The sequence below is a fragment of the Corylus avellana genome, chromosome ca10 (genome assembly GCF_901000735.1).
Source record: "Corylus avellana chromosome ca10, CavTom2PMs-1.0".
Taxonomy (NCBI): Eukaryota; Viridiplantae; Streptophyta; class Magnoliopsida; order Fagales; family Betulaceae; genus Corylus; species Corylus avellana.
This window is the reverse complement of record NC_081550.1, coordinates 1-15,474: the sequence shown is the minus strand read 5'-3', so window position 1 is coordinate 15,474 and position 15,474 is coordinate 1. Positions and strand designations below refer to the sequence as shown.

At 36.3% G+C, this 15,474-nt stretch overlaps 2 pseudogenes; both read left to right on the top strand.

The window, feature by feature from the left end:
• The window catches only part of LOC132163664 (E3 ubiquitin-protein ligase ATL4-like), a 1,061-nt pseudogene extending 754 nt beyond the window's left edge, over positions 1 to 307 (top strand).
• Positions 308 to 12,560: 12,253 nt separating this feature from the next.
• On the top strand, positions 12,561 to 13,413 carry LOC132164688 (RING-H2 finger protein ATL64-like; annotated as a pseudogene).
• Positions 13,414 to 15,474: the final 2,061 nt, after the last annotated feature.

Sequence of the window (15,474 nt, the reverse complement as noted above, 5' to 3'; positions counted from 1 at the left end):
GGAGGTTTTATTTTAGGGTGAGAGAGAAGCTTGACTCGTGAAGGAGAAGGACGGAGATGGAGAGAGAGCTGGAGGAAAAGAGAAGAGGAAAAGAGAAGCTGCAGAGATTTTGGGCTGAAGGGCAAAAGTGTTATTTCACATTAAGAAAAGGACAAAAACAGTGTTTAGGCCAAGGTCATCCCTGTTGCCAAACACCCCCTTACTGACTTCTTCACAATTGAAGAGCTTGAGTTTCGAGTCCGAGGCCCAGCCCAACTGGGCCTTAGAAAGACTTCTCTACCTTTTTGGGGACGATCTGCTCTTTTAACTTGATGTTCCCTCATGATTATTTGGAATCTATGCAGTACTATTAATAGCCGATAGCATAAAGTGGCACGGCGAATGGTTTATTATGCCTTTCTAAATGATGAGATCGGTTAGCCCTTTTTATTTTTGTTAGGATATGGGATTTCTGTATATACATGTTCCGGTCAATAGCTACTTTTTTTCTTTCCCAGTTACACATCACTTGTATATTTGTTTTTTTTAACATGTCTACACATGGGGATTCGAACTAGTAACTTCTGCTTTATGAGTCGTGTTTCACTACCAATTGAACTACCCTTATGCTTGGATATTTGTTTTGAAAGCAATGGAAGCGTGTTTATATGAATTTAAAGAAAATATCGGTTAAGTACATGATTTTATTGATCAGTTCCACAAAATGATTAAAAGGTGTTTGACAAACTGTTTCCGTTTCGGAAAACTGAAAACATGACCAATTTCATTTAGACAACCGTCCTAAAAACAGTTCCCACTTAAAAGAAAAAAATAAAAAGGACACAAATTTTCTCCAAATCAGTTTAAAGAAAATATTTTTCAATCTATTTAAAATAGTGCCAAGTGTTTATAAATATTTAAAATCATATTAAATTTAGTCTAAGTTAGTAAATTACTATTAATGACGTTAAGAATTTAATGTGCACTTGACACTATATTTTAAATGGGTAGGAGGATATTTCCTTCAGACTGATTTAGAGGAAATTTTTGTCCAAATAAAAATTGGTTTTGCATTTTGAATTTTGCATTTTTGTGACCCAGAACGATTGAAAAATTGATTTTTCTTTTTCTTTTTTTGTCTAAATCAAAAAGTCCGTTAGTTATATGATTAAGGTTGTTTCGGCTGAAAATCAGACATTCAGATTTTTTCTTGTTTTCCTCCATACAAAAAGAACGCATGCTACCATAAGCATGAATGAATTTTCGCATTTTCGTGATCCAGAACGACTGAACATTCGAATTTCTTATTTATTTTTTATTTTTTATTTTTTGTGTAGCTCAAAAAGTCTGATATTTATTTTATTAAGGTTGTTTTTTCCGAAAATTAGAAATTCATTCTTTTTCTTGTTTTCCTCTATCCGAAAAGAAAGCATGCTACCATAAGCAAGAATGAAGTTTCCATTTTCCTAACCAAGAACGACTGAAAATTTGAATTTACTTTTTTTACGTAGCTCAAAAAGTCTGATATTTATTTGTTTAAGGTTGTTTTAGCCGAAAATTAGACATTTGAATTTAATATTTTTTTCATTCCTCCAAAAAGAAAGCATGCTACCGTAAGCATGAATGAAAATTTCTCATTTTTGTGATCTTGAAAGATTGAAAAATCGATTTTTTTTTTTTTTTGTCTAAATCAAAAAGTCCGATTGTTATATCATTAAGGTTGTTTCTACCGAAAATCAGACATTTGGATATTTTTTTTGTTTTCCTCCATACAAAATGAACACATGTAAGCATGAATGAACCTCCGCATTTTCGTGACCCACAACGACTGAAAATTCAAATTTCTTATTTGTCTAGCTCAAAAAGTCCGATATTTATTTCATTCAGGTTGGTTCGGCTGAAAATCAGACCTTCAAATTTTTTCTTGTTTTCCTCCCCACGAAAAGAATGTATGCTACCGTAAGCATAAATGAAGTTTTACATTTTTGCATTTTCGTGATCCAAATATCAACGTTAAAACCCCAAATATCACCGTTGAAACCTAAATACCCCTTTGAAATCACAAATGAAACGTCGTGGAAACCCCAAATGAAACCCTGTTAAAACCCCAAATGAACTTTTGTATTTTCATGACCTAGAACGGCTGAAAATTCAAATGTCTTTTTTTTGTCTATCTCATAAAGTTTGATATTTATCTCATTCAGGTTGGTTCAACCGAAAATTAGACCTTCAAATTTTTCTTCTTTTCCTCCCCTCGAAAAGAATGTATGCTACCGTAAGCATAAAAGAAGTTTTGCATTTTTGCATTTTCGTGACCCAAATATTAACGTTGAAACCTCAAATATCACGGTTGAAACTTGAATACCCCGTTGAAATCACAAATGAAACGTCGTTGAAACCCCAATTGAAACCCCAAATGAAATCCTGTTGAAACCCCAAATGAACTTTCATATTGTCGTGACCAAGAACGACTAAAAATTCGAATGTCTTTTTTTCGACTATCTCATAAAGTTCAAAATTTATCTCATTCAAGTTGGTTCGGCCGAAAATCAGACCATCAAATTTTTTCTTTATTTCCTCCCCTCGAAAAGAACGTATGCTACCGTAAGCATAAATGAAGTTTTGCAATTTTGCATTTTCTTGACCCAAATATCAACGTTAAGGGAGCCCCTACTATGCGGTCCGTCTGCAAACCCAACCTTTTACAACAACCAATTGCTGAGAGACACGTAGGCTTATTACACAGATACACAATAAAACTGAAACACCAAATAAATTCGTCTCCCCTTTAAGAAATCCAAAATACTCCAAAGTCCTCCTCTCTGAAACAACAGTAATTGCTCTTGCGATTATCTCTTTAAGAATCCAACCCACTTTCACCAAGAAGTCTCTCCCTCTCTGGAGCTTTCGTTCGTGGGTTTCGATTGTGGGTTTTGTTGTTTGTGAGTTTTGGGTTATTCTTTGCATAGATTGGGTTCCCTTTTTTTTTCTTTTTTATTTTTTTTTTCTATTCTGTTCCGATTTCGTAGATTTTTTCATTTTCTTCGATTTAGCGAAATTTCTTGATTTTTGAGTTGTTAGTTTTGATTGCAATGATGGATTGGGTGTCTTGATTTTTGAGTTGTTAATCTGGGTTTTGATTTAGGTGGCTGATTGTTGTTTAGGGTTTAGCCATGAACTCTTATTGTCTTTGTAAATTGAACATGTTAATATTGTTAGGTATATGGGTTTCAGAATTTGGACTGACTTCATCTCTCTCTCTCTCCTCATTTGGCAGCACCACTGCCGATATGATGTTGTGGGAGGACTTTGTGCCATGAGCACTCATCAAATCAAATGGTATGATTTTTTTTTTTTTTTTTTCTTACTAATATTATTGCTTTATTAGAAATATAACCAGTAGCCAATGACAATTCTGTGTACAAATTCAGGCTTTACCACAACTTGGCATTCACTCGTTTGCTAGAGTTTGTGCTGAATTATCTTCTGTTTGAAAAATCATGGCTTGTATTGCGCAGATAAGATGGAAAAGGAGGCTGACTCATGGTATGCATGCGCCACCATGTAATTCATGGTATGCATTTTATTCACCTTTCCCCGTTATGAGTAAATGGTGTAGATAACGCAGCATGGTGGTGAAGAAATTCATAATGCTATGAATATCAAAATGCGAAAATAATAAAATAAATATATAACACACCAGATTTTACATGGTTTGGTCTATAACTTATATTCATAAATAAAGCCTTAAGGCTACATTTGCACTTATTCAATTGATATATTTTACAATACATGATATTCTATTTATAGGAGAATTGGGGTAAATAAGTTTGATAACATCCCCTCAAACTTAAAGTGGAAGACCTTGAAACTTGAAGTTTGATTTTTTTTATTTTTTTTTATTTTTTTATTTTGATTTGTTTTGTTTTGGTTTTTTGTCTTCCTAGCTTGGAGGCGGTGGCGACGGCAATGGTGATGCACTTTAAATAACAATACAAAGAGGGCCATCTATGGGCAAAATATTGGGCTATAGATTATTGGCCAAAATATTGGGCCAACAATCGGTTTAGACGCTAGAGACTACGGAGACGATGTTGATGGAGAAGTCGCCATTTGAGATGGTGTCGAAGGCGCAGTAGAGCTTGATGCTCCGAGAGGACCAACTTCTTTGTTGCAGAATGGTCCTTGGTCAAGAACACCATGGATGCTTGGTCGCAGCGTTGGCAGCAGTGGGTGGTGAGACTGGATCGGAGGAAGGATGGCAAAAAAAAGAAGAACAAACATTAGAAGAGTCTGGTCGCTACTGGCATTCAGCATCAAGACATATAGAGAACTCAAAGAAGTATGGATCTGTCTTGAAAGCAAAACCAAAAGAATTCTCTGATGAAGGAAGATAAAATACATTTTTTTGTCACACACATCAACTCTCAACTACCGAGAGTTGATGTGAGACAATATGTTTGGATCACTACAAAAAAAAAAAAAAAAAAACCCTGGTTTTTTTGTGATGGTTTAGGGCTAAAAACCTTTTGTAGTGACGGTTTAATAGTGACTCTTTCAAAGCCCAAAGGGTAGTGAATCAAGGGTAGGGAAATGGAGCACTGTTCAACCAACTCTTAGGGTTTTTATTTTTTATTTTTATTTATTTTTTAATTTTTTATTTTTCCCAAATTTTTGTTTTAGCTTCTTGCATTGTGCAAGAAGCATGCACAATTCAAGATGCACTTCATAAATAATACAACTCAACATATGGGTTCAATGCAAAGCAACATCACATCACAACTCAATATCATAACTCAATACTCAAGTTCAAACTCATAAATAATATCCATCTCAATACTGAAGTTCAACTCATAAATAATATCCAAAACAACACTCAAGTTAAACCCATAAATAATATTCAAAACAACATAGTAAAAGTTCAAACTCATAATATTTATCCAAAGCAATACTCAAATTTAATTAAGGGATGAGAGAATCAGATAACATAAAATATCCAAGTTCATCAGAGTCATCCTCATCGTAACTGTCATTATCCATATCCATATCCTGCCACGTACCATAAGATATGCAAATTCAAATACTGCTCAAATGGTTTTCAATTAAAACTATAACTGACAGAAAATGGAAAAACAGTGGTTATATAGTCTCAATTGCAAAATCTGGAGTTTGGGGGATGAGAGAGACACTATAGATAGAAACCAGATAACACAACCTTAAAAGGCCCATGATGTTTGGAACTGTTCTAGAGAATCAACTTTAATTGATGTATTTCATACACGACAGATATCAACAGATGTACAAGATATTTCTATTGATTCTTCGAGCCATTATAAACCATATGTTATCACAAAGCTGAAGTTGTTAGAAGATGAATACGTTCTCTTAATTAGCTTGATTAGGTCCTACGTACTGTAAAATAAAGCAATTACAAAATGCAATTATGACAGCTTGTGAACATCTGAAGATAAAGTTTCATGTTTTAATGTGTGGAAAGAAGTTTACTTCCTACTCCAAAAATATCGGGGCTTTTGTCATTAGGCCAAAATTTGGGAATATGACAAATTCATATTTACACACAGTACAAATATGGAGAATCATATGGGGGTTACAGTACAAATATAGCAAAACATATGGGGGTTTTGTCTTTAGGCACAAATTTGGGAATGACATTCATATTTATATACTACAAATATAATAAGTGACAAAAAAACAGGAAAAAAAAAATTCAAATACAAAATTAAGTGAACACATACGACTCTTTCATATTCATATACATCAATATTGGCAGCATTAATTGTTAAACAAAATCATAGACGAATACCAGATCACTGTCCTCATCATCTTTGCTTGGTTCTACAAGCTTAACCTGCTTTTCAGAAGATTCAGGCTTGAAAGGAGCACTTTTGTTGTAATTGTTGAGTCAGCCTTGCCTGAAAAATTTTAATAGTCAATGGCTGAAAGGGATGAAATTTCAAAATAAAGTTCAATTGACAAAACACCCACCATTCTCTGCGTTGCTCAATGGAAAAATCTTCTCATCATCCTCTGAATCAGTATATCAAAATCTCCTCATCACAAACTCAAACCCCAAACCCTAGAAAAAAAAAAAAAAAAAAAAAAAAAAACCAAACCTCAAATTGATGATCATCAAGCGAAAACCCTAACCCCAGCATGACAAAAACAAAAAAATCAAAGCAACAAATTAATGGACATACCGGTGTGATGAGGAGGCCGGCTGGAGTACTAGCTGAAGAGGGGGAGGAGTTCGATTGGTGGAGCGAGGACGGCCGGTACTCCATGAGACGATTGCGCGCGCTGCACGGCGGTGGAGAAAGAGTGAGTGAGGACGGCTGTCGGGGGAGGAGGGCAGACGGAGAGAGACGGAGCTGAGAGATCGAGAGAAGAGAAGAGCTGATCGAGGGAGAGAGAGTGAGGCGCGTGGGAGGTAGTACTAATTTGGGCGCAGGAACCAAAAAATTCAAGAGGTGTCGGTTTTAAAGTAAACCAACACCTCTAAGAGGTGTCGGTTTTAGTGAAACCGACACCTTGGAGTGTCGTTTAGTGTCATCTTAAAATGACACTATACAAGCTGTCACTAAACTTCTATTTATTTATTATTTTATTTTTTTGTAGTCGACAATTAGAGAAAGAGAAGTAGAAGAAAATAGAGAAAACACCGATGAAGAAAACGAAGGATGCAAAAGTGTGAAAAGGGATGTAAAAATAGAGAACAAAAAAATAAAAGATTTTGAATCGGATACTAGCTTTAGCCGGTAGCTCTGATAGAGATACGATGAAGAAATTCATAATATTATGAATATCAAATGCAGAAATAATAAAGTAAATAACACAAAAGATTTTACGTGGTTCGGTTTATGACATGTATCCACAAATAAAGTCCTAAAGCTACATTTGCTCTTAGTATAATTGCTGATTATGCATAAAAAGGCTTTCCATTTTCGATTTGCTTTTCCTTCTTTTGGAAGTTTAATTGGACTTTTCAGTAATGTGTAAAAATGCTTCATTGTGACTTTTGAGATGGAAGATCGAATTGAATCTCTGGGATTACTCTCTAGCTTATCTGCACGCACATGATAAACTGTAGAAATCGGAATGCCCTGGGCCCATGATTCATGAAATAGGCTTTGTGGCGTCTCTTTGTAACCATGTATTGTAAGAAACTCTTTGAATTCCTATTTTTAATTGATTTTCGTCATCATAATGGAAATCAAAGTGTAGTCACTGCAGTGGGATCTGACTCAGATGGTCGGAATTAGCACATGCAACGGGGTCCTTCTGACGTATCATGAAAAACCTATCTATGAGGGAGTGTAGATAGGTTTGTTGGAAACTAAACAAATCAAAACGCAAGAAAGTTTTTTCAAATGGTAGAAGTTATAAGTTCTTTTAATTAATAAGAGACTTTAGTTTTTCTAAACTCATGTGTTTATTTAATTCTCAATTGAAGTCTTAACTTAGAGAAGAGTTTTTTGTTATTTAATACAATAAATATGGAGAAGTAAAAGCTTTGTAAGTTAGTATTTGAATGCCTCTATTTATAGGCTTCGTAAGATGTATTTTCATACAAGTGAAATAAGAAGAAGATTTCCTCCACTCTTCTCTAGTCTAATTTTGTTATTTGTCTTTAGTAATAAAAGAGAGAGAGAGAGAGAGAGAGAGAGAGAGAGAGAAATAGAAAGATAACTAGTTTGTAAACTAGTATTTTATCCTTCAAATTGGTATCAGAGCCTAGTTGTGCCATTTCCCATTTTTGTCCTTTCTAGAAATGGGTTCCAACATAGTCCAACAACAAATCCCTAGATTATCAAAAGATAACTATGGGTCATGGTCTATCCAAATGAGAGCCTTGTTTGGGTTTCAAGATCTGTGGGAAGTCATTATCGACGGATTTACAGAACCCACTGAAGAGAAGGAAGCTGAATACACAGCAGATGAGAAGAAGACTCTTAAGGAACAAAGGAAGAATGATAAAAAGGCCTTGTTTCTACTCTATCAAGCATTGGACGACACCTTCGAGAAAGTTGCCGAAGCAATGATAAGTAAACAAGCATGGGAGATTCTAGCTTCCATCTTCAAAGGAGACGAACGGGTGAAACGGGTCCGTCTCCAATCATTACAGGGCGAGTTCGAGGCTCTTCACATGAAGGATGGAGAATCGGTGACTGATTATTTCTCACGATTGCTGGTAATCGTGAATGGTTTGAAAAGAAACAATGAGAAGGTCGATGACATCCAAGTCGTCGAAAAGGTGCTTCGATCCCTTTCCTCTAAATTTGAACATGTAGTTATAGCTATCGAAGAGTCTAAGGACTTGGAGAAGCTAACAATTGAGGAGTTGTTGGGTTCATTACAAGTACATGAGCAAAGGATGCAGAAGAATGCTAGTTCTAGTATATTAGAACAAGCACTAGAGTCAAAACTGACTCTAAATGATCAACGCAAATTCAGCTCCTATCGTGGTCGTGGTAGAGGTCGAGGGCATGGTATTTTCCAACAACCACGTCAAAATCAACTGGAGACTCAAAGCTTCAGAGGTCGAGGACGAGGAGGCTATCGAGGAAGAGGAAGATCCACATATGGACGTGGAAATTCCAAGAATATCCAATGCTACAACTGCAAGAAGTTTGGACACTATGCCTCGGATTGTTGGCACAAAGATGATGAACAAGCAAATGTTGCAGAAGCAACACATGAGGTTCGTAGTGATTCTATTTTACATTTCGCTCATGATGTTTCAGATTCACAAGATGAGGTTTGGTACCTCAATTCTGGCGCAAGCAATCATATGTGTGGGAAGAAAGATCTGTTCGTTGAACTCATAGAAGAAGTTCGTGGACAAGTGAACTTGGGAGACTCTACCAAACTCTCAGTTGAAGGCAAAGGGAAGATAAAAATCTATCAAAATAATGGTAAGAAAGGGTACATTTCTGATGTTTATTATGTGCCTATTATGAAAAGCAATATTCTTAGCATTGGGCAGTTGCTTGAGAAGGGGTACACCATACATATGGAGAACTACTCTCTCATTTTGAGAGATACACGTGGAGGAATTGTGGCTCGTGTTCCAATGACCAATAATCGCATGTTCTCGTTACATCTTAACACAAAGTCTAAGAAGTGCTTCTATGGACTCAAGGAAAGTGAGTCATGGAAGTGGCATCTTCGCTTTGGCCATCTACATTTCAGCGGCGTAAAGCTATTATCTTCATTTGGCATGTTGCATGGGTTACCAGTGATTGAGCCACCGAGCAACGTTTGTGAAGGATGTATACTTGGCAAGCAGGCACGACTTCCTTTTCGTAGCAACAAATCTTGGAGAGCAACATCACCATTGCAACTGGTTCATACCGACATATGTGGACCAATAGAGCCCATGTCCTTAGGAGGTAATAGATACTTTATTACGTTCATCGATGACTTTAGCAGAAAACTTTGGGTTTATTTTCTTAAAGAAAAATCAGCTGCCTTTATTGTATTCAAGAACTTTAAAGCCCTTGTTGAAAATCAAAGAGGCCATAAGCTTGTAACTCTTCGTTTTGACCGAGGTGGAGAATACACCTTAAAAGAATTTGATAAGTATTGCAGGGAACAAGGCATAAAGCATTAGTTGACTGTTGCATACACACCACAGCAAAACGGGATTGCCGAAAGAAAGAACCGTACCATTCTTAATATGACCAGAACTATGCTCAAGGAGAAAGGGCTGCCAAAACAATTCTGGGCAGAAGCTGTGGCGTGCTCATCTTATCTACTCAACCGATGTCCTACCAAAAGTGTCAAGAATATGACACCTCAAGAGGCATGGAGCGGCCACAAGCCAAGTGTTGCACACCTAAGAATCTTTGGATGTGTTGCATATTCTCAAGTTCCAGAATCCAAGAGGAAGAAGCTTGATGATCGTGGTGAAAAATGTATCTTTCTCGGATATAGCGAAGAGTCGAAAGCATACAAGCTCTACAACCCACTAACAAAGAAATTAGTGGTTAGTAGAGACATTATCTTTGATGAAGAAAGTGTGTGGAGCTGGAGCGATGAAGAGAAGGCCAAAGAACAACAAGTGTTAGAGGAGCCTGAAGAACTCTCAACAGAAGCTCCACCAAGTACCCCACCATCTTCTCAGCCTACCATACCGTCCGCAGCACAGAGGGACTCTACAGCTTCTATGGGAGGTAGCAGCAGTAGATCGTCCACAAATCAAAGTAAGATGAGAAGTCTCAAGGAAATCTATGAGCAAACAAAAGATGAGAAGTCTCCAACATTTCAAGAAGCTGTTGAAGAAGATTGTTGGAGATCCGCAATGGAGGAGGAGATACATGCTATTCAAAAGAATGACACTTGGGAGTAGACAACACTCCCATCGAACCATAAGACTATTGGTGTCAAGTGGGTGTACAAGATCAAACACACTGCAAAAGGTGAAGTTTCTTGATACAAGGCGGACTTGTAGCTAAAGGCTACAAACAAAAGTATGGCATCGACTATGAAGAGGTTTTTGCACCAGTTGCGAGACTTGACACAGTGAGATCGTTGATCGCACTTGCGGCTCATCACAATTGGAAGATATACCAACTTGATGTCAAGTCAGCCTTTCTTAATGGCTTCCTTGAAGAAGAGGTGTACATACAACAACTGGAAGGCTTTATAATGGAAGGAGAAGAAAGCAAGGTGTATCGCCTTAAGAAGGCGTTATATGGCTTAAAGCAGGCACCAAGAGCTTGGAATGCACGCATTGATAATTACCTTCATCATAACGGCTTCACTAAATGTCCATATGAGCATGCTGTTTATATGAAGAAAAACCATTGTGGTGAATTTCTAATCGTTTGCCTATATGTTGATGATCTGTTATATACAGGAAATAGTGGTGAAATGTTCAAGGAATTCAAGCAATCAATGTTTAAGGAGTTTGAGATGACAGATAACGGGTTGATGTCCTATTTCCTTGGTATTGAAGTGAAGCAACAACAAGGTGAAATTTTCATATCCCAAAAGAAGTACATGAGGGAGATTTTAGAGAAATTCAAGATGGATGGCTGCAACTCTGTGAATACCCTAGTTGAAACAAGCATAAAGTTGTCAAAAGAAGTAGATGGTCGAGCTATTGAACCAACTCTTTACAAGAGTTTGGTTGGAAGTCTGAGGTACTTGACAATCACAAGGCTAGATATTGTCTATGGAGTTGGACTTGTGAGTCGATACATGGAGACACCAATGGAGACTCATTGGTTAGCTGCAAAAAGGATCCTAAGGTACATTAAAGGCACTCTGAATCTTGGTTTATTCTATGCCTATGGTGATGAAGCAAAATTAGTTGGTTATTCAGATAGTGATTGGGGATGTGACCAAGATGAGAGGAAAAGTACTACTGGGTATGTATTCTATCTTAATTCTACAACATTTTCTTGGACATCCAAGAAACAAGGAATTGTAGCCTTGTCTACCTGTGAGGCAGAGTATGTGGCAGCTTCGTCTACTGTTTGTGAAGCTATATGGCTAAGGAATCTCTTGAAGGAACTGGAACATCCACAAGAAGAACCGATTGTGATTTATGTGGATAACCAATCAACTATAAAGTTAGCAAAGAATCCAGTGCAACATGGGAGAAGTAAACACATTGACACTAGGTTCCACTTTCTTAGAGACCATGTCAAGCGGAAGACAATAGAGCTCCAGTATTGCCACACCATTGAACAAGTAGCAGATATATTTACTAAGCTATTATCAGGTGCAATTTTCATGAGGCTAAGAGACATGCTTGGCATGAGAAGGTTTTGATTTGACGGGGCGTGTTGGAAACTAAACAAATCAAAACGCAAGAAAGTTTTTTCAAATGGTAGAAGTTATAAGTTCTTTTAATTAATAAGGGACTTTAGTTTTTCTAGACTCATATGTTTATTTAATTCTCAACTGAAGTCTTAACTTAGAGAAGAGTTTTTTGTTATTTAATACAATAAATATGGAGGAGTAAAAGCTTTGTAAGTTAGTCTTTGAATGCCTCTATTTATAGGCTTCGTAAGATGTATTTTCATACAAGTGAAATAAGAAGAAGATTTCCTCCACTCTTCTCTAGTCTAATTTTGTTATTTGTCTTTAGTAATAAAAGAGAGAGAGAGAAATAGAAAGATAATTAGTTTGTAAACTAGTATTTTATCCTTCAAGGTTGGCTCTATTCTGTTCCACCTACTTGCGTTGGTTTGCAATATTTATATCATAAGCTGACGAGGATATGCGATCCTGCTTACATGATAATCACATGATAACACCATGTATGTCATTGAAAAAAAAAAAAAAAAAAACCATCTATCTAAGCAACGTGTAAGCGATATGAAGAGGTGACGATACCAAACTAAAGGTACGTGCATTATCCGATGCAGCTGCCTTGCCTTTATCTTATAAGGATTAATATAATTTGGAAGCATTCTCGAAATTTCCCTTTTTTTTTTTTTTTTTTTCCTAACCTCCTTTAATTGTTTCTTTCCTTTAGACTACTCGGTGACACTTTATTCTCAGAGTCACAGCCGAAAAAGAAAAAGAAATAATATAAGGAAACCGCTCCTTAGCCTCCTTTAGTACATATCTTCCTTTAGACGTCCATAAAAATGATATCAAAGGCTACTGTGAATTTCCTCCTTTTCTCTCTTCTTCCATGATCTCCAACTGGCCGTTCTTTGCTTGTTTGTTGGGTCTCTTATTGTTACCTGTGCTCCAATGGGTGTGGAGGAGTCCGTGGGTTTACTGGTAACTCATCTACTATACAAGGCAGCTCTAATAATTGCAGTGGTGAGATGGTTTGGTGTTGGACTCTCAGACTCACAGATAGGAGCCTCTCCTCAGCCTCTGTTGAGGCAGAGTTTCCTCGTACAATTGCTTCTTCCCATATGATAAGAGACAATCTAATACTGACTACCTTCGGAGATATCACAGAAAGACTGCCGGAGAGTAGGAGTTTGGACGCGTGTACTGTATGCTTGAACCAATTAAGCATGCAAGATGAGGAAAGGGAGCTCAGGAACTGTTGCCACGTCTTCCACAGGGAATGCATCGACAGATGGGTGGATCGTGATCGTGATCATGATAATCACATGACTTGCCCACTCTGTAGGGCTCCTTTACTGGCTTCTTCACAATTCCAGATCTTGAGTTTCGGGTCCAAGGCCCAGCCCAGCTGGGCCGTAGAAAGACTTCTCTACCTTTTTGGGGACGATCTGCTCTTTTAACTTGATGTTTCCTCATTATTATAAAAAAAAATAGCCGATAGCATAAAGTGGCAAGGCGAAGAATGGTTTATTTCAACTTTATGGGCATGGGAGGAAAGAACAAGCGGGGATGCTTTCTAAATGTGGAGAAGGATCGTCTTGGAGGGGCCGGTGCCTTCTAAAAAATTGTTAAAAAAAATTATAAAATGATAAATATGCCTTTCTAAATGATGAGATCGGTTTTTTTTTTTTTTTTGTTAGGATATGATATGAGATTTCTGTATATACATGTTCTAGTCAATAGCTACTTTTTTTCTTTCTCAGTTTCACATCGCTTGGATATTTGTTTTATTTTTTTACATGTTCGTATAGGAGAGATGAATTTGAACTAGTGACCTCTTTAGAACATAAAATAGGAGCTATAGAACATCGGGCCAAGATGATGTTTCTCCTGAAACGTCAGAGAGGTTTAAGTAAAACCTCATTTGGTCTAATGTTTTTCTAGGTATTCTCAACTGGTCCTAAGGCCACAAAAAGAGTTTCTAAAACTTTCTAACCAAAAAAACGTCTCCATACATAAAAAAATGTGTCCAACAAGAATGAAATGCTAACTCAAGCTTAAATCAAGGTTAAGGCCAACAATATAACTAGAAGCTCAAAATTACCAGCTAACTATAAAAATCGCTTAAATAACATAACAACTAAGTAAAGAACAAGCTAAGCTTATAAAGATTACTTTCTAACAATCGACGACAAAGACTAATTTGTTATTTTCTGCTTACTCCAAACCACATGGATAAAAAAAAATACATTTATACCTCAAATTTATTTATAAAAAAAAAATCTTTAAACTATATATTTTTTGTTTTACAATAATTAAAATTACCAATTAAAATTTTATTTGATTCTATTGTTGTAGACTCTAAATGCATAAAAAGTACAAAACTGTCAATGGCAGAATTTTCATTGACTAATAAAATTTCATCCTATTTGACGGTAATGAGTAACGGAGTGGCCAAATTACAACTGGTTGGTAGTTTGAAATTTTGAAGGACTACTTTATCATTTTTTGAACATTAAAGAGCTAAATTGAAAATAACTAATAATTTGAGACTAAATTATATTTTTTCCTAAAACCTTTTTCTTATTGAAGGCAATGGCGTAATATTTGTTGGCAAGAGGTGAACTGAACTTAACAGTTAAAATTAGTGTTTTATGTTAACTTGGAACATAAACTAATTCCCTTAAATGTAATTCAACATGAAACCCTGCGCTAAAAACGCCAGAAGTCTCGCGGTTTTTTTTTTTTTTTTTTTTTTTAACAAGCCACTTCATAGAAAAGAACCAACAGAACAAAACCCTCACAAGGAGGGGAAAGAAGGGGGAGGATCACTTGGAAACATCCTTGTCAATCTGACTTTCCCAAGCGTAAATAGTGGGATTGGTGAGGCTATCATGGTACGGCGTCCATGAACCGTTGGCCTGCTCTGTTTCTCTGAAGCAGCACATAGGGGTCTACACACGTGAACTGGTACAATCACTTGATGCTCAGAAACTTCTCGTCATACTTTCTGCAATCTTTTCATAAAATCATGTCTGTATACTCTTAGCATTTCAACGGTCCACAAACCAAAAAAAATAAAAAAAAAAAAATAGAAAAAAAGTCCTGCCCAATCAAATCAAGAGATACTTTGATATACAGAAATTACACAATGAGCTGTTTTTCGGTTTGAGAGAGATGTGTAGAACATAGATGAAGTTTGAGACACAGGTTGAAGAAAAAAATTGGAGTTTTGTGTATGAGAAATTGCCAGACGAATCCCGTTAGTTTCGTTAAAGGGTTGTCTTTTATTTTAAATTTTTACCATTCCTCAAATCAATAGCCTCTCGACACATCACTTCCTATCTTAATCATACCACCTACTTTCACACTTCTCCATATTCTTGTTTTTCCAAAGCTTCATCTGCCACCTACGCTTCACTTCATCTTTGATCTTTCTTCATAGCTGATAAACTCTACGCTATTAGTCTCCATTGTTGAAATGTTAATTGGTTACTCTTCTGATCAGATATTTTTTTTTTTTGTTTTTTTTTCTAAGCTATAAAAGTCATGTTATTTGATTCTTCCTAACTATTTTTTTTTCTTATAAAATATCTCTCTATTTGATGTGGAAAGAGTTGTTACTCTTCGTATATATTGCGTTTTTTTTGGTTCTTCATCTTCTTTTTTCTTCGTTTTTCCTTTTGTGTTTTTTTCTCCTTTTTCATCTTATTT